A 25,510-nucleotide genomic window follows, 5' to 3' on the forward strand; every position below is an offset into this window, starting at 1 on the left:
ATCTGAAGAGAGCACGCCAGGTGAATTTCTATGCTGTGCGTCTGTACGGAACGGAAAACTAGCCTTACCGTTTACTTCTCCCTGGGGTGTGGGGATGTGTGTGAGGAGTAAGGTGGGTGGAGGGTAGAGGCAATAATAGGTTGAATTAAGACAGTAAAAAAATGTGAGGAAGGGGCAACCATACACCTGTTCCAAAATGCCTGCCTAACCCTGGCTGCTTCTGTAGCTTCTGTGAAGTTAGCGGCCTGTGGGCCACATGTGGCCCGGGATGACTGTGAGTGCGGCCCAACACAAAATCACAAATTTACTTAAAACATTATGAGATTTTGTGTGTGTGTGATTACATGTTCCAATGTATTTAATGTGTGGCCCAGGACAACTCTTCTTCCAGTGTGGCCCAGAGATGCCAAAAGGTTGGACACCCCTGGTCTACATTGATTGAAACATAGTGGTTTAGTCCTTTAGAATTCCCCTCTTCATGATTTCGGCTTTTGTTTGTTTTACATGCCTGTTTTCTGGGAAACTCAAATGAAATTTGACAGATTTACCTGGTGGTTTTCCCTCCATCAACAAACCTTGGGTTTACTGTCTGATTTATGCACTTCAGTTGGGTTGCTTCTACCCTAAGGATATTTATTTCATTCCCTTTTTTGGAAGAAGCTATATTGAAAAACAACAGAAACATGTGTTTTGAAAATACAGGAATATGAGACACTACCTGAAATCTTGACATTTCTGAAAGTGTCTAAATATGCTAGCAGGAGCTTTTATTTTGACATAAACCAGATGGAAGGAGAATTGCTTTAAGGGATTTGGGTTTGTCCAAGTCTGAATAAAATGTAATGAATGAATGAAGTAATTAATCAGTCATGTTCTGAGCCTTTCAGAAGGCCTGGCCATGCTGTGTAAGATCTTGCAGGGATGTACAAGGAAGAATTTGAGACAGACATGCTTCAGGGCAGTAAACACGATGCTTTAAGGGGTTGCATCCCGGCCTGGGAGGAGAGAGACCATGTGTGCATGAACAAGCACGTGAGTGAGTAGGGGGACTGGGGGTGTATGATAAATGGTTTGTTTCACATTTTACTTAATGACTTGTAGTATGGTCCAGATTGCAGAATAATTGTAATATTCCGAACTTATCTCCATTTTCCCTGCAGGCTTGTAAGAAAAATATTCAAAAACCGATTTTAAATGAAAAGCATTGTTTTTGGCTTTCTGGGAATTTTTAGTTTCCACTGCTGTTTAGCAAAGCTATTGAATCTATAAAATTCAAAGCAGATCTGCATAGCCATTTGTCATTCTGGTCAGACATTTAAAGGTAATGACGTCAGTAAAGATAAGTTGTTCCTTGCTTGCTTCCCTCCATTAAAAATGTAATTCGTTATGCTCTCTTGTCTTCCTGCCACGCTCCATTAGCTGACTTCTGTGGATTGCTCTGCGTGTTGACATCGGCACTGCCACCACTTGCTCCCCCACTGCTGGCTCCTCCAGTGGCTGGGAGCCCTAATTAACATCCTGCCAATTAGCATCATCTCCCTGGTCAGGGTTCCCAGACACGTGCTGCCCTCCTTAGTCCTGTGTCTGTGCTTAGTAAATGTTTTAGAACAACACAATAACGGCTTCCAGATTGCTTTTCATAATTAAACTTATCCATGGACATACTATTGTAGAATGTGCTGTTTCCCTAAGCTTTTTGGCTAATTATGTTATCAGTTCATTTCTATCACAGTTAAAAAGCCCTCCTGAAGAACTCAAGATTTGAGCCTTTTCTGCCTAAGAATTGATTGGATTTCATAGACTCAAATGCTCTGGAATACTTGTACCTGCTTTTAACTCTTTCACTGTGGAATGTGAACCTTTAAAAATCACTTCTTTTTGCTGTGAAGTCACATATTCAAGAGACCTAGAATAATCACCAGAGCCATTCTATTCTGTTTACAACAAATCAGAATTGGACAGCTTTTCAGAGCCATAAAATGGCTAGTGCACTTGTACAACTTAAACATGCCTTGACTAAGATTAAAGTAAAGTAAACACACTGTGAGTCCAGCTGCAGGGGTCTCAACACACCACTGTGAGGCCTAGTAAAGCTTGAGTAAAATCCTACTGATCTAAACAATGGTTTTATAGAGGACCTTTTATTTAAAAAAATTTCAGTCAAAGTAATGTATGCAAGTGGCTAAAAATAGAAGACATTATAGAACAGAAAATCAACATGTCTTCCCCTATCTCCTTCACTTAGCTTGCTTCTCAAAAGCAACTACCTTTTTTTCCCCCTGGGGATCCTCTTTGCTGCTTTTGTGGGGATTCCTGTCTAAATATTATGCTTGCAGCACCATTTCTCATTTTATTGGATTTAGAGGCAGTTTCTTGGTATCTTGTTGCGATCTCTGACTAGTTCGCTGTGACCATTCCTGTCTCCCTACCTCTCCACCCTGATTCTCACTTTCAGTCCTTCCACGTGCCCCGCGGATGACACGCGAGACCTCTTAGAGACACTGTTTCTTGTCTAGCACTCACCCCTCCCTTCCACCCTCTTCATCTTGGGCAGCTATACCTTTAATTTTGTATGCTCATAGTTGGTTATATTTTTATTCTGTTCTTTAATCTGGTAAGGGCTTCCATAATTTACCTGTAACTTGATTCTGAATGTTAAAGGCAAAAAGCAGCATTTACTGTCTCTCAGTTAGGTGGCTGCTGTTCCCATGGCAGCCAAATTGTGCGGTGGGATTATATTCCTTCCTTCCTGAGCCTCAAGGAAGGAAGGAATATACCGTGGCCCCTCCACAGAGAATGGATTCTCCCTTTCACAGGTCACCAGCTGCCTTGAACGAAGTCGCAAGTTTTCCTGGACTCTGTCTTCCCATCTTACTCCATTTCTGTAGGGCCCCCTTCCACAGTCCCCCACCCTCCACCTGCAGCCAGGACATTTCAGTCTCTATGTGCTGCCTGCCTCTAAGCAGGTGCTAGTGGCCAGGACAAAGCTTGTTACCACAGTTGGAAAAGTAACCTCAGGCCCTGGTGTCTCAGAAGGGTTAGTCACCCAGTCTGTGAAGTGAGCCGTCATTGCTTGAGGCCCTGATCTGTTAGGCACTGAGGTGCTTGAGGCCTGGTGTGTGTTGAAACCGTCACACCAGCTCCATGGAACAGATCATTGACACTTTGTACACCAAGACGTTGAGATCTTCATGAGAGGCCTCTGAGGCCTCCCGTGGGAAGTGCATCCTAGATCCTGGGCTGGGCCGGGCTGGGCTGGGCTGGGCGTGTGGTGCCAGCTGTGGTTGCTATCTTCAGAACACCTTCAGCAGACCTCCGTCTTCCCCCAGAAAGTTCCAGCTGCTCTGGGAACATCAGCACCACTTAATTCCCCACCTCCTCCTCTTTGTGGCTGCTGTGTGGCCAGGAGCCCATTGTACAGAACTCTATGACTGGGAATGGAAGGACCCTTACCTACTTAACATTCCCTTTGTGAATTTGAAGTGAGAAGCAGTTGCTTTGTCAATGGTGGGTGTTGATCTAGTTATTTTCTTAGAGCCTGAACTATGTGTGGGTGTCAGGTACACCTGATTATCTTACTTTACAGTGTGTTTTGGTAGTTATTTTAGAAGAAAGGCTGGAAAAACAATCCAGCTTTACTTTTAACACTTAGTTTTCTCTCATGAATGCAGCGGTCTACATAAATCTTCAGGTATAACTGTGTTTGGTAAATTGGATGGCAGGTGCCCTGCACACGTGGGTCCCGCACACAGTGCTGCTCTTTACCCGGGCTGCTCCCTCCTCACTCTGCAGGCCCCCAGTGACACTTCAGCAGGGGAACCAGCAGTCTCTCCATGAATGTGTTTTCACTGAGTGGGTGGCGATGGTCAGGACACCTCCTCGCTACCTCTGTTAGGTCAAGGTGGCAGCATTAACATGTGCTGGCTCAGTGCAAATAGGGCCTATCCCCCAAACATCGACCTATAAGTCATCCTCAAGTAAGTACTGAAGGAAAGGGAAACCTTCAGAGATGGGCCGCACGTATTTACGGAGGAGGTATCTGGCCATGGTGAAGTTAGGACTTAATGAGTCGATAGGAGTGAGTGTTTGCCTCGTTGCCGTGGGGACTCAGGGTGACGTTCCACATTCACACTTGCTAATGGTGAGCAGTCCAAGTTCACCCTGCTGTGATAGTGCAGCGATTAATTCTGATGTGGCGGTTTTTTATTTTTATATTAATTGATTGATTGTAAGGATAGGAAAGAGTGCTGAACAGAGTACTCACTTGTGTGAGAGATTTTTGGTTCCATTATACAAAGATCACTGATCCTCACAGTTACACAAGTCCAGTGACACTCGGGCACAAGTGATTTTGAGGGACAAATCTCTTAGGACAATTTAAATCTTGACCAAAATTTTATTCTACATCTAGAAATGTAGCTTCTAGAAGACTTGAGTAGAACTTACTCCTTCAGCAATAGAAGGAAATAAGTGTAAAAAGCCTTTTTTGTAAAGAAAAAGGACTCATGGACACAGGCAGTAGTGTGGTGACTGTGTGGAGGGGGTGGGGGTAAGTGGAGGTGGAAGAGCATATAAGGGGGTTAAATGGTAGTGGAAAAAATAGAATAAAAAATACACTATTAAAATATATATGTGTGTACATATATGTATATATTTTTTTATTGTATCTTAAGTATTCCCCCAGTACATTATACACCCTTTCATGTATTTACCTCTAGGCCGTGAAGAATGACTCAGTCTCTCCTGCAGGAGAACTTTTGACTCCAGGTCGTCCAGGATGCTTGGTTTATTCTGCTGTCCCTTTGGAAGGTCTGGTGCAGGCAGGCCCAGGGACAGCTGCATGCAGGTGAGGCTCTTGCCCTCCCTGTTGGCCACTCTTCTCAGAAGCTTGGATTCAGAGGAATCCACTGGAGGGTATCATGACATAGGCCTTGTTGGGCTTTGTCTGCATGTTTCCAGAAAGACTGCAGTGCAGACATGTCCATGACAAATAAGCAGAAGAGAGTAGATTCAGAGAAAGAAGGGGATATTTCCGATGGGGTGGTGTAGGTCTTCAGAAGCAAGTAGCATTTATTTCTGGGTTAGTTGATGAAGTTTTGAGGATGTGAGGTGGGCTCTTTAGGGCTGGTGGGGACTTGGCTCCTTTCAGGATGAATAAAATTCACACTTGACTTGGAAGCAAACTTGTAAATTCAGAGCTTCAGGCAAAAATCCCTTATAAACAAAATCGCTTGTGAAGATCCCTTAAGAAGGGGTCACATTAGATGCAGGTTATGCTGTCTCCTGGTCAGTTCAGTACAGGACCTTTCTCACAGCTCTGCAAGCTTGCTGCTAAGTGGTTGGCTCCCATGTTTAAGGGCCATGTTGTAAACAGTAGAAGTACTCTCAGCATCCAGATAGGGCCCCAAGAGGCACTTAGAGACTGAGCAAGCCCAGGGAACTATAAATTCTTACATTCCTCCCATGGTCATTCTGGGACATACATGCTCGTTGAGAGGAATGGGATTTATTCCTCCCTCGTTATTACAGGAACTTCAAATATATTCAAAGGTGAAGAGAAGAGTATAGTGAACTATGTGCCCATCTCCCAGGTTCAATGATAATTCTTAGCCAGTCTTATTTCATCTTTACATACTGTTCTTTCTCCTACCAATTAATTTTCTTAAAAAAATATTTTATATATTTATTTTTAGAGAGAGGGGAAGGGAAGGAGAAAGAGAAGGAGGGCAACATCAATTAGCTGCTTCTTGTACTTGCCCCAGCTGGGGACTGGGCACCCAACCAGGCATGCGCCCTGACTGGGAATAGAACCTATGACCTTTTGCTTTATGGGAAGATGCTCAATCAGCTGAGCCACACCAGTCACGGCATCTCCTACCAATTGTTTTGAAGCCACATCTTTGCTATTTTATGTTTTCTCTGTCAATAGTTCAGTATGTGTCTCTAAAAGATTGGACTTAAAAATTTTATCTCTGATACTTTATCATACCAAAAACATAAAAATTAACCAACACTTCCTTAATATCATTAAACATCAAAGCAGTGTGCAAATTTGCTCAGTTTGCCTTATAGTAGTTTTGTTTAAGTTTCTTTGAATCAGATCCAGATAAAGTTCACACACTGCAGGTGATTGATAGGTCTCTGAGTCCCTTTTGATCTATAGGTTCCCTTCTGTCTCCCCTGCCACCTCCACCCCACCCTGTGCTTTGTTTGTTGAAGAGACTGAGTTGTTTGTACTTTCAGAGCAGAAATTTTCAAATAGGGATGCTCCCCTTCCTGCATTTAGGTGCACTTGGCAAGTCTGGAGACACCTTTTGTCGTTACCCCAAGGAGTGCTCCTGGCCTCTAGTGGGTGGAGGCCAAGGATGCTGCGAAGTATCCTACAAAACACAGGGTGGCCCCTCACAGCAAAGGATTATCTGGCCCACATGGCAACAGTGCCAAGGTTGAAAAACTATGCTGTGGAGTTTTCCAGTCTGGATTTTCACGACAGCTTGTTTGATGGTACCACTTAACATGTTTCTCTGTTCTTTGTGTATTCTATAATTTGTGAGTTAAATCTCCAGCTTTAGCCAGATTCAGATCTGGGGCTTTTAGGGTCCCCCCCGCACAGGCTACATACATCATTGGCAGACTGTGTATTTTCATTAAAAAAATATGTACTGTTTGTTGACAATTATTGCCTATGCCCTTTAATTCATTAGTGATTGCAAAAAAAAAAAGATTTTCCAATTCTATCATCCTGTCCTTGTTTATATACAAGAATACTTACATAAAAAGAAATTTTATCTTAGCTATTTGTTTACCTTGAGGTTCATATAGGGAAGTCAGGATAAATGCTCATACCTTCCCTTTGTTTTCAAAACAATGAGTTCTCTAGCAGCATCCTCTAAAAGTGATCGCTGAGGTTGTATTTCTTTGGTTTGTTTTTTTTTTTCAGCGTAAATGTGATTAATGCATTTCAACTTAACATTCTTATTGGTACTTGAATTCTCCCATACTTGACCACTGGAAACTAATTCCCAAGTACTTTCGACATGACTTGTGTTTTGTGTTTTTCTATACTTTGTGGTGCAACAAAATATTACAGGATTGTCTTATCCATTTCTTATTTCCGACTTAGATTCACCATTTCTGTGAGGAGTCAAAGCACAGTATAGAAGCTAGGGATGCTTATTACTACTGTATTCATCATTGCTTCTAGATCTTAGTGGACCAAACTGGGGAATATGCATGCATGTTATTCAATTGGCCAAATGGTCTGTTTAGTTTTTTTCCCCATAAAATAAAGGACACATTTTTCATTGTCATCAATAACTTTATTGATTTGGATATTTTGAGTATATTGACTATTTCCTGCATGGTATAACATTTATTGTTCTCAATTAATGTCTCAATTTGGTTGCCATCAATTTGACTGGTCTACCCAATCGCCTAGCAGCATCGTTCAGTGAGAAATCTCCAGCATGAAACTTCGCAAACCACTTTTGACGCATTTGATCAGTCATATCACCCTCTCCAAACATTACACAAATCTTGTTTTCCATTTCAGTTGTGTTTTTACCTTTCTTGCAATAATAAAGCATAATATTAAAAAATGTGTGTGTCTTCCATCTTCAATATTAAAATGACTACACAAAAATTTACCAGTTTTGACAAGTTTTTTTAAATGCACGCTGATATGACAGCTGTCACAATACAATCTAAACTAACAAAATCACTTCTAATGAATTTAAAGACAACTAAGTGGTACTTGAGTCATTGTACAGAAAAAAAACAAATGAACTTTTTGGCCAACCCAGTATGTGTTCGTTAGTGTGTATACAGAGCAGAGATAAAGTTGATTATCCGTTTATACTAATACTTCAAGAGAAATTGGGGTACCCGGTGCAGCAGTACACGGTTTTTACCAGCTTCATCAGCTTCCTATCTCTATTCTTTCGTCCACCCAGAATCCCAGTTCAGGAACACCACCTTATTTGTGTAGGTGCTTTCTCTCTGCTTCCTTACACCACAGACTGTGTTTTGAAGATACTTGGAATAGTTATTCTCTGTGATTTTGCCACCACCTGCACACAGAGTTAGGTTCATTGATTTCATTTTATTTCCTGCTTTTAGAGATTCCCACTTTCAATTTAAATTTAAATAATTTTACACAATATTGTCAAGGTTTCAAAGCCTCGTCTATAACATAAGGCATGTACAGAGCTGTTTGCTCTTACCCCAGTTCCCTCTTCATTCTGTTTCCTCCCTCCCCATATGTAGCAACTGAAAAAAAATATGGCTTACTTTTGCACCCTTTTTAAATATATAAGCAAATGTGTGTGTGCTTTCATATTTATATCACTCTTCCTTCTTAGATAAACAAGAGTATGCTGCACATACTTCTCTCCACCTTGGGTTTTTTTTTTTTTTCCACTTAGTTTCTCCTGGCTGCTTTTCTAATGGTGCAGAGGGGGCATCCCCACCCCTTCACGCCGCTGCACTATCCTCAGTGTGTGGATTTGCTATAACTTACTCAGTCTGCCCTATTGCTGGACATTTGGGTGTTTTCCATCTCTTACTATTAGAAATAGTGCTGTGAGAATACAGTTGGACACTCTTCCAGTCATTTTTCTGTTTTAGCATCATAGAAGTTGTGTATGTATGATGTGAGTACTTTTGCGAAGGGAGAGGAGGATGTCTACAAGCTGTTGAGATTGAACAGAGCTTTGGAGCAGGCAGTGGAAAGCGAGTACATTTGGGAGGAACGGAGATGAGTGTTTCAGTGCAGGAGACATGATGTCTTCAAGGGGGAGAAAGTAGGGCTCAGGAAGGGTGGTTACACCCAGGTTTCCATGGCCTGCATGGCCAGGCCAAGGGCTGTGGACTTCACACTCCAGGCCAGGAGTTAGCACTCTGTTCTGGTAAAGGACCAGACTGTAAACATTTTTACGCTCTGCTGCCATTACTGAACTCTGCTGCTGTAGTGCAGAAAGCAGCCATGGACAATTTATAAATAAATAAGTGTGGCCGTGTTCTAATAAAACTAGATTTATGGACATTAACATTTGAATTTCATAATTTTCATTTATCATAAAATATAATTTTTTGATTATTTTTTCCTTCAACTATTTAAAAATGTAAAAACCATTCTTAGCATGTGAGTCATAGTTTGCCAAACTCTGCTCTGGGCTTTTGGGAGACATAGAATGTTCTTCAACACAGGAAAGACCTGCTGAGAAGAATTAGCAGCGAGGGTTAAAGAGGGTCTGTCTCGGGATGCAGCCCAGGTTCAGGAGGCTGTTAATGGTTGTGATGTGAATGTAGTTGGAAGGTGGCTGTGGGAATAGAAGTGGATTTCTTTTTTTCTTTATTACTTGAGATTAGAGAATTACTGGAAAGCATGGAAGCATTATAAGGGAAGCATTATATTACTTCACATGTAATTCATACTGATTTTTAAAAGCTGTGGTCCACAATTACCCACAGGTTATATACGAAGGGAGAACCAGACCGGCTGTCTCCTGTCGTGTGTCCTTGGTCAAAACTGTCTCGTTCTTGGCTGCCTCCTCCTCCTCCCACTGTCGTCCCCCATCAACAAGCCCCATACTGAGCCCCGTTTGAATGGTGAACCTTTCGGATCCACGGTCTTGCCTGTTTTGCTTCCTATGACATTTGCAGGCAACTGTTGAGAAAACAGTATTTTGTTTGTGGGAGGAAAATCAAAGATGATATCAATGAAAATGCATTTTCATATAATGGAAATTATTAGAGCCACTTTTAAAATGTCACTGCGGATTCCTGCCGACAAGAAGGAGCTGAATACATTAGAAAGTAGGTCAAGTTATCTCATGTTTATGAATGAGGTAAATTACAGTGCAGGTTTAGGTTTATAAAATTGTGTATACTATAGTTTATATGAATTACCCTAGCTCAAATGATATTATACCAAAATATAATTAAAATATATTGAGTCTGTTTCTTTGTCCTTTGTGGCTTAAGTATTTTATACCTAATATTTTATGAATTTTATAATCTAGGAAAAGTGATGAGCTTCTTGTTATTGCTCACATTTCCTGTATTAAACACAACATCTACTCTAGGGAGTTGGAGCTCAAGTAGATTTAATCCAGGGGGTGAGTGCTTCCAGAATCCTTAGAAGGTTTGGAGGAATAGGCTCCAGGCCGAGCCTCCCAGACAGCCCACCCCAGGTCCATGTTCTCTTACCAGGTCTGGGAAAGCTGCTGTGGCTGCAGCTGTGGGAAGTATTGAATTAGGAGCCCAGCACTTGAGCTGCTAGCTCCCACACTTCACCTCCTGCGGAGAGAAATTGCTTCTCATGGATGCCCTTGCCGTCCGCCTCTTTCCCCAGTGGCTCAGTTCAAAATCAAATGCCTGTGAGCCTGTCTCATTGGTAGGATCTAAGTCACATTGGGCACTGTAGTGGCAAATAAGTCTGGATAGTATGTAAGGTTTAGCTCTGCAGTCTTTCCATGCTACAGGTGAGCCAGCCCACTGTGCTTGCCTCATTTTCCAATCATAGTAAATGCCACTTCATACATGCACGTTGCCCAAGTGCACATTTGAAGGACAGATCATCAGAATTTGCCTTCCTGAATACATGTGAGACATTTTGATAGACTTGTGTAGTGGTAATAATAACTGGTATAATACCAGTGTTACTAGTTAACTACTATTAATCGGTAGTGTTACTGATGACTGACTAGTCAATGGCAGCATTTGCCATGTCAAAAAGATCTTTCTTTAGGTTGGAATTATTGTAACACTAAGAAAGGAACATCTGTGGTTTAACAGTAAAAAGTTTAGTGCTTGTGGAATCCAGGCCTAGAGAACATGTTTCATTTTTCTCACAAAGAATGGGAAGTCAAAACATTGTCCTGACCATCTCACTTCAACATTTATTGTGTTAATCCACATGTAAAGTCAGTGATGAAGCATTTGTCCACCGCAGTGTTGCCCACAACATTGTCACTGTCAGATTCTTTCAAGAGAGTCCAAGTGGACACACCCTTTTTCCGTCTGGGTAGAAGCCCTCATCTACAGGTGAGTAACCAGAAGTGGTACTTCGAATAGGAGGTCCTTGATTTTGAAATGGACAGACCTGGGTTCAAGTCCTAATTCCAGCACTTGCTAGGTGTATACATTTTGACAACATTTTTCTTTTTATACTTATGCCTTCTGCGGTGAAGGGAGTGGAAAGCCCCCTCCTCATAGCGTTTGTTGTAAGGTATGGATAATGCTCAGTGCAGGCCTGGCATGCAGCCAGCACTCCACGGTGGGCTGCAGCTGTCCACGTGGGGCATCCCCACCAGTGATTGGAAGGGCCTGTGCCCTTTCCCCGTGTCCTGAGGAGGGTTCATGGGATGAGGCTCCTTGTGTCTCTTCACAGCAGGGATTTTCTCACCTGTGGTCCTGGGTCCTTTGGAGGTTGCTTCCTTTTGGTGCTGTGGGCTTTCTCCTGCCTTTCAAACACCCTTGGTTTCCTCTTAGATGTTCTTTTTCCTCCAGGGAAAAGATCTTTCTTAGTGCTTAATGGCAGCAGAGCCCTCACAGGGTCACAGAGGTCATGGTAGCTTTTTATTTGTCACACAGGCATCAAGACCTCCTTCTGAGGCTTGAAAGGCTGATGGCAGCCTGTTCCTGCTCTCTAATTAGATTACTGATCCCATTTCAGTGATGGTTTTAAGCTAAAATGGCCTTAATTCCATTGCCTTTGCATGTTTTTTTCTTTGACTCCATCTCTCCTTTGACTTCCCAGTGCTACCTAAAGTAAAGTGGGCGGTGGCAGTCAGGAGCACTTCGGCCCATATTCTTTAGCAAAGCCCCAGAATGGCTGTAACTGTGTGAGGTGGCGGGGGGCGGGGAGGAGGGGATGTAGTGAATAATAAACAAGAAGTTCAAAAAGATCCTTCCAAAGCATCGTATACCAAGTGAGTGTCCATAGATGTTTCCTATTTGGTTTTTACCTGTAAACTACTTTTTATTCCTTAGGGGTGTTTGGATCCCAATGTGGAGCAGACTTGATTTCCCCAAGCCGCTGTTCTTCTCTGTGTGTATGTCCCTGGGGAGGCCCTTATCCCACTCCTTGTGAGTTTATTGTCATGCACCATGGGCGACGGGCCCCAAACATTAAGTATAGTGGATCCAGCCATGCTGTGGCATGTGGCAGTGAGAGCCACTCCCTGCTAGACTGCAAGCAAGTATGCCTCCCTTCTTCTTTAATGTCTAACCTCAAGGACCTTGACCTGGAGCCGCTCATAATTTTGTGGAAATTCTCTCTGATTTTTAACCCTTTGCCAAGGATTTGAGTCATGTGTTTAATACCTTTGTGTATTTGAAGATTTGAGTTTGTGTTCAATATTAAGTTGGCTTATCCTCTCCTAGATCTGATTGACTCGTTTATTCATTGATTGAACTTCTACAGAGTGTCTGGTATTCTGCTGGATATCAGGAGCATTGTTGTCAGCAAGATAGAAATGGACAATATTGCAATATTATTGGTGCACAGGATTTAAGAGTTAGATTCAATAAATAGATTTTATGATATCTAGTAAAGGGTTTAGGTTTTTTTTTTTTTCTAAGAACAATGAGAAGCCATTGAAGGGTTTAAGCTGAGTGGGATCTAGTTGGATATGAACTTTAGGAAGACCGCTGCCTGAGATACGGTGTGTGTATTCAAGGGCAGAAGAGTCGATGTGGGGAGCCCAGGAGGGAAGCTGTTGCAGCAATTTGGGCAGGAGATGATGGTCTCCTAGAGTAGGAGAAGAGGACAGATTTGAGAGATACTTAGGAGTTAAAGTTGTCAGAACTTGGGTGATCGTATGGGGGTATGCTAGAGAGACTCACATCATGGATGATCCTCCCACTGCTGGTTAGCAGTTGGGTGGATGTTGGCACTGGCTAAGAGAAGGACTCAGGGAGGGGAGCAGGTTTGGGAGGGGTGGTGGCAGGGCTGCAGGGATGAGTTTATTTTCGAATAAGATGGAATTGATTTGCTTGTGAAAGATCTTGGAGAGATACAGTGTAGACTTGGGTAAGGAGCACAGGGGGCAGGCCTGGGCTCTGTGTGCAGATCTGGTGACTGCAAATCCTGAGACCAACGAGATCTACCAGGCAAGGGTGTGGAGAAGAAGGAGGAGAAGAGGGACTAGAAGAGAACTCAAGTACCATGAGGTATAAGCAAGGAAGAGAGCCTGCGGAGGAAACTAAGGAGGGTTCAGACAGATGGGGGAGTGACTGTTGTCCGGGGCCAGGCAGACAAGCAAGGACAGGGAAGGGAATGTCGGCTGTACCAGCAGGGAAGACAAGAGGGACCTTGTCTGTGCTGAGCAGAAGCCTAATGAGAAACAAGGTAGGTAAGGTAATTCGTTTGTCTCTGTAGACTCCTGCAGCAACTGTGGCTGCGTGGGGGAAGATGGAGGCAGTGCCGTAGCCTGGGGGGATTGTGGGCTGGGTGGGGGTACTTTGCTGTAGGGGTGGGTGAAGAGTTAGTGGAGAGAAATGCCTCTTCTGTGCTTCCTTTTTTGTCACACTTACTGCCCTGTTATACATCCTTTTTTTAATGCTTTTACGTGCATTTCTGCTTAAAGGCACTTTATTCCACATATATGGTTGATTCATTAACATTAAACTCAGTGACCAACGGACCTGTATCTCTAGCCTGAATGAAGCTTATCCGACATACTTATTTTTTTCATAAGGCACGTCACAGCCTTTTTGCACGTGGGCACTAGACAGCGCTGTGCTTGGGGCCATTTTAAACAGCCAAATCACCAACAAAAACACAAAAATTTGAAATCATGACACCAAATAAACTGGAGAAAGGGCACTTGTTTACAGCCCGAGAGCTGAAGCAAAAAGGCAGGATGTTGTTGGCTTGGACCTTCGCCAGGAACGTGCATGTCAGGTGGCTCAGAGTTTTTACCACTTTGCATGTGTCCACAAATAATCAGGAACAATAACCAGGAAAGTGCCAAGAGTGGCTTTTTTGTTTCTACAAATGCTTTATTGAGTGCAGACAGCTGGAGTACTGTAAAACATGCGTTATCTGTAGATTCAAAGAGGAGTGAGCCACATTGTCCTCACCGTCAAACTCGTCAATCTCGGCATTCGTGGTGGAGACTAATGAGGTATCACCAGAGTAATGGCGTTCCTGAAAAGCTTCTGCAGTTTGGAGTGGGGTCTTAGTCTCATGAAAAGCAAAGCCGTTCACATTGTAGAACTGAACTTGCATTTCATTGGAGGTACATAGCATCTTAATTTTAAAACAAAGAAAAATAATTGTTTGTGGAAGATTCCCAAGCCCCCAACTTTGTCCCTTGAGTTTCCAGAAATTGTAATTAAAAAAAAATCATATGGCTTTTGGAAATTGTACATTTATCCCAGTAAGGACTGAAATTTATTCGTTGGTTGCTGGGGTGTATTAAACTTGAAGAAGATAGTATCCCCATCTTCAACAAAATAATTTCTTCCTTGTCTGGACCTTCCAGCAGCCTTGGCCACATGTCCAGAGCCTCTAAAATCGTCGTATTTCATTACTTCAGCAGAAATGAATCCTTCTTCAGAATCTGTGTGACTCTCTCCTGCAGCTGGAGGAGCCTTTGCCTCTCTCCCTCCGTGCAGCCCGTGCACGCACTTCACCTGGGCCTGTGCTGAGTAAGTGTTCTGGCTGCAGTGCTGCGACCCGACCTCACTGAGCTTTGCCTGAGCACTTTGTGTCTTGTTCACTTCCAGGTACTTTTCTCTCCTCCGTGCTCAATCCTTGCAACTTGAGTTCCAAGGCCCCACTGAAAGGAATGACCAAAGCACCTGGGTCATGTCTGTCCACCCACTCTTTAATTTTTATCAACCATTTGTTTCTCTTTCTAATGTAGTCTCCTTCAGCATGATTAACCAGGTGCCAGAGGTATCCAACCTTTTGGCATCTCGGAGCCACGCTGGAAGATGAAGAGTTGTCTCGGTTCACACGTCAAATACATTGCAACACCTAATCACAAAAGGAAAGTCTCATAATGTTTTATGTAAATTTACGATTTTGTGTTGGGCCGCATTCACGCCGTCCTGGGCTGTATGCAGCCGGCAGGCTACAGGTCGGACACCCATTAGTTTTGAAGTCAGAAATACGTATTTATTCAGCACTTTGGTCTTTTTGTCATTCCAGTCAGGTTAAAAGCAAACAGGTTTATTTTTATCTGAAACCCAGGGTTCAACTTTGCACATTATGCCATATTCAGGTTTTACTTCTTTATCTCTTCCTCCCACAGCCACTTTGTCTAGTTTATCTGTAATGGGCCCAATTATTTCCCCATCTTTAAGCTGAAGCTCTTCGTGTATTATTTCTATATCTCAAATAGGATCTACACTTCCTTCAACTTGCATGATAGCATCATCTTCAAAAGTATGTGTTAGATGAAAGATTCCATCACAGGTAATAAAATGAGATAAAAAGGCATTTCCCAGACCTTGTGCATTGTGAGCTCCTTTTACAGGACCAGCACTATCCACTACAGGTAGAAAGGCAGGAATTTTGCTTGCTGGTTTGTGGTACTGGCAAAGAAAAACGAAACCTTTCATTTGGCACAGCTGCTGTGCTTTCATTAGAATCAATAGTGTAGAACTGGAAATTGTATTCTGAAGCCTGGCTGTTGGTTAGTACATCAAAGAAGGCAGATTTCCCAACATCTGGCAGTCTGACAATACCAATTTTCAAGGAGATTCCAAATCTTCCAGTGATCAGGTGTGATTTAATTCCATCACCTCCCTTTTGGGAGGACATTGTGCTTGGGGCAAGTGATGACATGGAGTCTCAGAGGCAGTGGCAGACAGGTCCTACCCGCAGCTGGAGGCGGGGAGGAAGGAGGAGAGGGCACAGGCCCAGCCCCTCTGCTGAGCAGCACGTATGACGGAGGTGGCTGTGCGATGAGTTTTAGCTTTGTGATAACAAATAAATTTGAGTTGGTGAATTTGCAAATACAGAATCTGCAAACAATAAGGACTGACTGTGTATCTGTATATGCACATATTACTACTCCTACGAAAAGCGTACATCTGTGTCTCTGTGGGTATTTGTCCATTCATCTATCAATTTTGAAAACCATGAATTCACACCAGTACTTTAAATTCCAATTTAATACCATTGGGGTCCTTCTAGTTTTTCCCTGTTTGGGGCCACCATGCCCCCCTCCCCCATCAGCTCTCTTACTCTTCTCCCACATAATGACTCTGAGGCTGAATTTTTCTGGAAACGAAGGCTGGACGCAAGAAGGAGGGGGTGTGATTATATATTATGACCACATTTATATTCTATATTCCAATTAAAAATAGGATGATATTAAAATATTTTAAAGTCTTTTTTTCACATAATTTGAGACAATACAATCAAATTTGAGAAAAAAAAAACCCTAAAACTTTAGAACTGATAAGATGGGGGAATTGAAAACTGACTTTATACTATTGACCTGTGGCAGCGCCATGCCATTGGGCAAAGAGAAACACCTGCTGTCTTCTAGGCTCAGGCGGGAATGATGGGGTCGCCAGCTGTGCCAGAGCCTCAGGAGTGCGCTGTGCCTGGAGACACTTGGAGGCATCTGCCTCCCTCAGTACATGGCGAGTCCCTGGAGGGCAAGGGACCGTGTCTGACTTATTACTGTGTCACCATAGCCTGGCATATGAAGTGACTGGTGAACACTTGTGACTTTATTTGACCGGATTCCACTAGAGGGTTATCCAGTCTTTTTCTGAAGGCCTTTCCTTATTTCCTAATGCCCTTGTCTCTTTTCTTTCGGTTTTGCTGGACACTCATTTTTCTTCTTCCTGCAGGAAGCCTTCCAGGCCCTCACTAACCAGAGGGATCATTCTTGAGTTTCTGAAGGCTCTGGAGAGTTTTACAACCTAGTAGTTAAACAGCAGCTTTGGATTCCCAGTTCTACCACTTACTGGCAACTTGGTCAGGAACAATATGCTGAACTTTTCCCAGTCGGTTTAATCATCCGTCAAATGGAGATAAGCAGGGCCTGCCTCTCATGATTTGGGGAGGGTTGCATGTGGTGGCGTTCGGAAGGGCCTTGGCACAGTGGCTGTCCCTAGTCTCTGCAGAGATGTCGGCTGTGAAGGACTGTTGATCTGGCACTGAGTGTGTTGTGCTCTATTCCACAGTATGTGGGCCCTTTTCCCAACGTGATGCTAAACTCCAGGTTGGGGTAGAGATCTTGCTTCTCTTCCTCATTTGTGTCTAACCACCACCCACACTGGTCCACCCGTCCTCCTCCTGCATAGCCCAGCACTGTGCAACCTGTCGGTGCTGAATGTCCGTTGACTTGCCATCGCACAGTCCTCCAGCTCTCTGAGACCTGTCTACTGCGACCGAATCTGGCTGGTAGAGCAGTTTCCTTTCCTTGTGTCAGAGTGCGGGGAGATGCTGATTAGTTTCCCCAGCCTTTCTTCTCTTTTTGATTATGAATCAGTATTCCGTGTGACATGGTCAATGTCACAGTCTGCTTCTGCTCGGAGGTGTTGTTTTCCATGCTTTCTCCTCAGTGCAAGCCCTGCCCTCCATCCCTACTGGATTCTTAGGCAGGCTCCCTTTAGACAAAGAAGTGTCTGTACAATTTCCCTTTCTTTTTACGTTTGAGAATGATGGCAATGAATGCCAAGAAGTTCTTAAAACACGGCCCACTGCTGTTCTGGTTATCAGCCAGCCCTGGGTCTTTATGGTCAGGCCTTCTAGTAACTGAATTGGGTTTTGTGAAACCACAGCAGCAAAGCATGAGATTCAGTGGATAATGAGTCTGCCTGCTTTTGAGACTCCTCCACTTTCTTTGCACCGGGAAAACACTTTGTTAAATAAGCTGTGTTCTTTGAAATGTCTTCTCACTGTTTAAAACTGACTTTTGTACTTGATAGGTGACATCCACTGGATTGGCTTAACTGATATCCAGTCTGTCATTGCTGTGATGATTTTGTGTTATGTAGAAATGTGGCATGGTATTCTCCCCTTCTCAGTGGTGGCTACGTTCCAAGACCCCCCTGTGGATGCCTGAAACTGCAGCTCGTACCAGACCCTGTATATACTAAGTTTTTTCCTATACACGCATATGTACCTTTGATAAAGTTTAATTTATAAATTAGGCACAGTAAGAGATTAACAACTATCTGATCACCAAGATGGCTACTAAGTGACTAATGGGTAGGTAGCACATACAGTGTGGATATGCTGGACAAAGGGACGTCCAGGGTAGGGTGGAGCTGGAAGGTGTGAGATTTCATCACACTATTCAGGGCAGTGTGAAATTTAAAATGTACAAATTATTTATATCTGGAATTTTCCATGTAATTTTTTCAGAGCTCAGTTGACTGTAGGTAACTGAAACCATGGAAAACAAAACTACAGATGAGGGGGCCACTGTGTTGTAAGGATTCAGCATCTGCTCTGATGCATTAGTGTAAAACGTTATTCCAGGCTTTATTACCTAATCTTTTTCTTGAAGATATGAAATTAGTTGTCTGAGTTAGAGCTGGAAAGAGACATTAGGGGTCATTCACAGCTTTGTAAGAGCAGTAACCAGAACTCAGGCATGAGTAGGTGGTAGCAGGGGATACAGTGGTAGTTAAAAGCTCAAGCTTGGGGCTCAGATGTCCGTGTTCAAGTCCTGACTCTGCCACTCATTAGCTCTGTGACGACTGGTAATTTGTTGTCTCTCTCCCTCAGTTTACTCACCTATCAGATAGGTGTTATGGTTTTGTTTTAGTACTTACCTTCATAGGGTTTTTATAGGGTATTTACAACACGGAATACATAGAATCAAGCACATGGTGAACACATAATAAATGTATGCTGCTGTTATTATTAATGTACTTCGCTGCTTTTAATTATGATCTGTATTACAGGGATAGGGCGGAAATTAAAATCCACTTTCACAATGATCGAGAATGGCCCACGTATGCTCTAGTTCCTTCAAAGTCGGCGGTGCTGTGTGTACAGTGTGTCGCACAGCCAGTGGGTCCTGTGTCCCACAAAACTACAAACAGCTGATGGGGGGGGAGTGGAACTCACACACACTGTCGGTAGGAATGTAAAGTGGTACAACCTATTTGGTGGTTTCTTCAGCTTTTCATGTCCTATGCTTTTATTTTTAAAATCTCTTTTGACTCACATAAATTTTATTATGGGGTGTATGTGTATGTGTGTGTGTGTATATATATAATGAGATATGATCTAACTTAACTTTTGCAGATAAACAATTTTCCCAGCACCACTCTTTGAATAAACATGACGTCTATCATCTGTCCCAGCCATTCTACTCCTCACCATTCTACTCCTCAGTATCTACCCAAGATATGTCAGTTATGTCCTTACAAAGACTTGTACATGGATGTCAAAGGCAGGACAGGGGATACAATGCACTGGATACTGTGAGCTTTATTTATAATAGCCCCTAACTGGAAACTACTCACATGCCCATGTGCACGGGAAAGGATCGGTAAGTTGTACCATATCCATTCCAGGGAAGACGACTCAGCAATAAAAAGAAATGAACTTTTGGTGTATGCAGCAACATGAGTGACTCTCAAGATAATTATGCTAAGTTAACAAAGCCAGTAAAACAAGTACATGCTACAGGATTCCTTCTGTGTAAAATTTTAGAAAATTTTAGTGTTTAGTGAAAATTTTAATGTGTAGTGACAGAACACAGATCCTGGTAGCCTGAGGAGAGTGGAAAGAGAGATTTGGGAGGAAGGGTTTATCAAAGGAAAAGGGTACAGGAAAGTAATGTAATGGATATGTTTATTATCTTTTTTTTTTAATTCTATATTTTATTCTGATTTTTTTGGCCTAATTCCAGTGGGGTTTTTTTAAAGATTTTATTTATTTATTTTTAGAGAGGGAAGGGAGGGAGAAAGAGAGAGAGAGAGAGAAACATCAGTGTGCGGTTGCTGGGGGTCATGGCCTGCAACCCAGGCATGTCCCCTGACTGGGAATCGAACCTGCGACACTTTGGTTCACAGCCCGCGCTCAATCCATTGACCTACGCCAGCCAGGGCTGATATGTTTATTATCTTGATTTCATGGTTTTCTCAGAGGTGTATACATACATAATAGTTAATTGTATATTGTATGTAATGATATGTCATTTATGCCTTCATAATACTGTTTTAAAAAACCAGACCTACTGTGTTTAAAAAATACATTCGTTCCACTGCTATCTAGCATGATACTCACCAGCTAGATTAAATGAATACTTGCTAAATTGTTTGTTAGCTGTTTTGTTTTCTTTTGCAATTTGCAGTGCTTTATTAGAATTTTTTGGAACAATATGCCCATGAAAATTTGAATGACTTTTCTGTGTTGCGATCAAGGCTTTTGTGACAGGTAGAAACATTTGCATTATTATACTGACCTTTTAATTAGCTATTGACAGTGCTGAAAGATTCTAAATATTTTTGTACAGACTTATCATTTTGCTGCTTAGAAATCCATTAGCCTCTTTTTCTAGTGGTCTCATGTTCTTCCCTGTTTCTTCTCTGCACCACACCACTCCACCACCATTCTGCTCAAAAGGACATTTCCTCCTCCATTGTAAAGTGAATGCAAAGGAAGCCACCTGATTTGACAAACCAGGCTTAAAACCAGTTTGCTAAAATTAGTTTAATTAGTCTTGTAATTAGTTTGTCAACAAAAGTCAGTTAAAGCTGAGGATCATAAAAAGTTTTAACCTGAAACATACACTTAAATTTTGACCTAAAATAAGTTAACATCATTAAAATGTCCTTACTACCCAAAGCAATCTGTAGATTTACCGCAATTACTATTAAAATACCAATAACATATTTCAAAGATCTAGAACAAATCTTTCAAAAATGTATATGGAACCTAAAAAGTTCCCGAATAACCTAAGCAGTCTTGAGAAGGAAGAAAGTTGGAGGGATCACAATACCTGATACCAAACTGTACGGCAAGTCCACTGCCGTAAAAAAAAAGGTCTGGTGCTGGCATGAGAACAGACACACACATAGATCAGTGGAACAGAAGAGAGAGGCCAGAAAGAAACCCATGTCTCTGTGGTCAATTAATACGTGACAAAGGGGGCACGAGCATATAGTGGAGTAAAGACAGTCTCTTCGATAAATGGTGTTGGGAAAACAGGAGGGGTGCATGGGGAAAATGAAACTAGGCCATCAACTTACACCAGAATAAAGTCAAAATTGGTAAAAGACATAATTATAAGTCATGATACCCTAAAAGTCTTAGTGGAAAACATAAGCAGTAAAATTTCAGATATCTCACTTCGGACGATATATCTTTTAGTGCAAGGGAAACAAAGGAAAAAAATAAACAAAAGGGACTACATCAAATTAAAAAGCTTCTGCACGGCTAAAGAAACCATCATCAAAATGAAAAGAGAACTGACTGTATGGGAAAACATATTTGCCAATGATACATCAGACAAGAGTGTAATCTCCAAATGTGCAAAGAACTAACATGACTCAACACCAGGAAGATAAATAATCAAATTAAAAAAGGGCAAAGGACCTGAATAGATACTTTTTCAAGGTGGACATGCCCCATAGACAATATGAAAATATGATCACTTGCCATCAGAGAGATATATATTAAAACCACAGTAAGCTATTACCTCATGCCTGTTAGAATGGCCACCATAAATAAATCAACAAACAACAAGTGCTGGCGAGGATGTGGAGAAAAGGCAACCCTAGTGCACTGTTGGTGGGAATGTCAATTAGTGTAGCCACTGTGGAAAACAGCATGGAATTTCCTCAAAAAATTAAAAATGGAACTGCCATTTGACCCAGCAATTCCACTGCTGCATTTCCAGCAGTGGAGTATAGCCTAAAAAACCCTGAACACCAATTCAAAAGAGCTTATGCACCCCTATTTTCATAGCAGTGCTATTTACAAATAGCCAAGTGCTAGAAACAGCCTAAGTGCCCATAAGTAGATGAGTGGACTAAAAACTGCGGTACATTTACACAATGGAATACAACACAACAGAAAGAAAGAAAGGATTCCTACCTTTTGCAACAGCATGGATGCAACTGGAGGATATTATGCTTGGTGAAATAAGCCAGGCAGTGAAAGACAAATACAATATGGTCTCACTTGTAAGAGGAATCTAATGAACAAAACAAACTAATGAGCAAACTAGAACTAGAGACATGGAAACATGGAACAGACTGACAGGTGCCAGAGGGGAAGGGGGAGAAGGATAATAGTGGACAGAAGGGAAAGGGTCAAAGGGCATGTTGGAGTGACCCACGGACATGGACAACAGTGTGGGGACTGACTCTGAGCAGGGTGTGGGCTGGGTGGAGGAGGGCAAAGGGGGAAAAACTGGGACAGCTGTAATTGAATAGCAACAACAGTAACAATGTATATATTAAGAAAACATACAGACTAGTAGGCATACCATGCAGTGGTGGGTATAGCCTACCCACTGAAGAGTTGCTTTTAACTTCTCAGGTTAAGAAGTTGACTACGAGACTACCTACTGTATGTGCACATTGTACGAAATCGAAGTACAGCAAACTACAAATCATTTATAAAGCCAGAGAGCCAGAATTTAAAGACAATAAAATTCAGGTGAAAGTATTGAGAAGTACAGATTAGCAGTTACAGAATAGTCACTGGGATGTGAAGTACGGCATAGGGAATATAGTCAATAATATTATAATAACTATGTGTGGTGTCAAATGGGTACTGGAAATACTGGCCGGTTGGGTGGGGGAGACACTTTGTAAAGTATGTGATTGTCTAACTAATGTGCTGTACAATGGAAACTAATACAAAATAATATTGAATGCAAACAAATACATACTTTTGACTAGATGAAAAAATGCTTTCTCATTATCTATCATGGTATGTTTTGTCTTTTTTAATTTGTTAATTACATTTAAGGATTTTTTTATTATTAAAATCATCCTCCTTGGGTCAGGTAGACCCTACTTGATTATGCTGTATAATATTTTACATATGCTGTTGAATTCAGTTTGCAGAAGACATCTTGCTTAAGATTTTTGCATCTGTATTCATGAATGAAATAGGCCAGTAATAATTCCTTTCACAGAAAATATTAATCTGATTTTGAAATGAGAATATGTCATTGTTATAGAATACTATGAGAAATGTTTCTGCTTATTATCCTTTTACTGTTAGGACCAGTTTGTGCAATTGGGAGAATCAATTTCTTGACAGTTTTGTAGAATTTTCCTATAAAATCACCTGGGCCTACTGCTTTTATTGTGGGGGATTTCTTAACTATCGTATAGACTTCTTTCATAAATTTATATTAATAAGTGTACAATTTTGAAAAACTTTTATTGATGTTTAGATGGATATTTTGTTTTTCATGTGCAGTTTGTTATTTTATGTTCTCATGAAAAAAGCGATAAATGTCCTCAAACGTACATACTTACTTCTCATTATTTCCTCTCAGTAGAGTTCTGGAAATGAAATCTAAAGAGTATGACCATATTTAAGACTTTTAAACAGTATTGCCATGTTGACTGCCCAAAAAACCTGTAGCCCCCGTGGAGGGGGTATCTGTTTCCCTGTGCTTCTCGCCGACACAGTGAGCGTGGGGGTCCCTGCTGTCAGGACAGAGAATGAATGACTCGTTTGGGTTTGTATTTTAAAGCAGTTATTAAGGATTAATTTCATTTTCCCTTTTTATTTTTTTGCTATTTGTACTCTTTTGTGAAAAATGTGTTATTACTCTTTAACCACTTTGCATTAGGATATTTTATTGTTTGCTTTTTTTAGCTATAGCTAGTATCTCTGACAGTAACTTTTGTCATATGCTGCAGACGTATTTTCAGAGTTCGTTGCTTATCTTCTAGCTTAACAATCTTTTTATTTTTACACCATAAAATCTCTTGGTGATTTCAGTTCTTGCATTGTTTTTATCAGAAAAACCTTTCACAACCTGACTCAGGTAAATTGCATAAATCTTACTGTTTTATGCTTTTATTTAAAAAAAATTTTTAATTTATGTACATTTTATTGTGATATATAAGGTTAAGTATGACCTAACTTCATATTTTCTCAGATAAGCAATTTCCCTAGCACCACTTTTTAAATATTCTTCCATCTCCCTGTGGAGTCTCTGTGGGGTCTCGGTGGGGTTTCGGTGACGTAGGGATGTTGCGTGTGTTAGACATCATGTCTGTTTCCTTCATCTGCTGTCCTTACTGGCAGGAGGGTGTAATCATTTGAGCTTTATTGTTAGTTTTGTTGTCTGATGAGCAAGTTTCCACTTCTTCAGCATTTTCTTTACCACTTTCAGTGCATTTTCCTCTGTGATACCTATTTCTACATGGGGTACATGCCAGGCTTCCAGGGATGTTGTGAGCTGCTCCCCAGCTTTCACCTTCTTGGGTAATTTCACTGGGAGTCTCGTTTGAGTTCAGGGGCCTTCCCTACCTCCCCTGAACATGTGTCTCTTTCATCCCTAACATGATGGTGCTCAACCTTTACTAAGAAAAGGTGCTTTTGCCATTGCTTCTTCATCTAGTCTGAGTTGTTTCATTAATCTCTTATTTTTTTCCAGAGAGCACTTGATGCATAATAATTACTTTTTCAGAAGAGCGGTGTAGAGATGCCGTGTTCCGGTGGCCTGAGTGGTTCTCACCATCTGGACTGGCTGCAGCAGAGCAGGGGTGTCCCCAGAATGTGCATCTTTAAGCGTGGTTTCTCACTGCTCAGCAAAGCAGTCATTGCATGTCCCTGTTGGCGTTTGGAGTTGGGTGCAAGGCTTCATGAGGCTCAGATTGTTTGGACTGTCAGTTTATAAATCGGTGCACAGGCATTATCAGGAGCAGGGTCAGCTGCTTCATTTTCAGCCTGTCAGCTTTCTGCATTTGGAGAAAATTGTACAGCAGCTGGAAATGTGTCTGAGCAGAAGGCAGAAGTTAGCCGGCCAAGTCCATTTGTCACCTCTGTGTGAAGGGTTAGTCCAGAGGGTCTGCCTGATGATGAGCATGGTGACTCGCAGCCCGTCCTTGACATGGTTTCCCTCTGGAACCATCCTCTGAACTCCTTTGGGTGATCATCTCCTGGTCTTGGCTTCTCAGTCTGCCCTGTCCCCTGGCTGAGTGACACTGACATTTCACCTCCCTGATCTAATGTGCAGAGGTCCTTACTTACCATCAACTTCATGTTTATAAAGAACTGTAAGCACACCTGAAGAAAGAAGAAATACAAGTATAGCAGAAGCAGGGGGATGCACTGGTCACTCTCCCCGCTTCGGTGTACCTCTGTAAGCAGCCCTGTGTGGCTGTCACACCTGTATCAGAGAGGCCGCCTGACGTGGCCCAGCTGTTACCTTGCACCTCTGACTGCTGAACCTCCTGCTCTTCACTGTGTCTGTCACACCGAATGGCCCCCTGTTGGGGTTTCTGTTCATTCTGGTTTCTGGAACTTCTAAATGAAACACGTAGAGCAGGGGAAAGATTTTAGTGCCGAAGATGTAAAGGAAGGAGTTTATATCTTCTA

General features: G+C 42.0%; 1 protein-coding gene and 1 pseudogene across 8 annotated transcripts in view; one reads left to right on the forward strand and one right to left on the reverse strand.

Moving 5' to 3' along the window:
• TLN2 (talin 2) overlaps positions 1 to 25,510 on the forward strand; it is a 409,742-nt gene that overhangs the window by 176,287 nt on the left and 207,945 nt on the right. The gene's annotated exons all lie outside the window — the stretch shown is intronic.
• LOC123808813 lies at positions 14,380 to 15,778 on the reverse strand (annotated as a pseudogene).

The sequence above is a fragment of the Phyllostomus hastatus genome, unplaced genomic scaffold (assembly GCF_019186645.2).
Source record: "Phyllostomus hastatus isolate PE091 unplaced genomic scaffold, TTU_PhHast_1.1 phas_scaffold_501, whole genome shotgun sequence".
Taxonomy (NCBI): domain Eukaryota; kingdom Metazoa; phylum Chordata; class Mammalia; order Chiroptera; family Phyllostomidae; genus Phyllostomus; species Phyllostomus hastatus.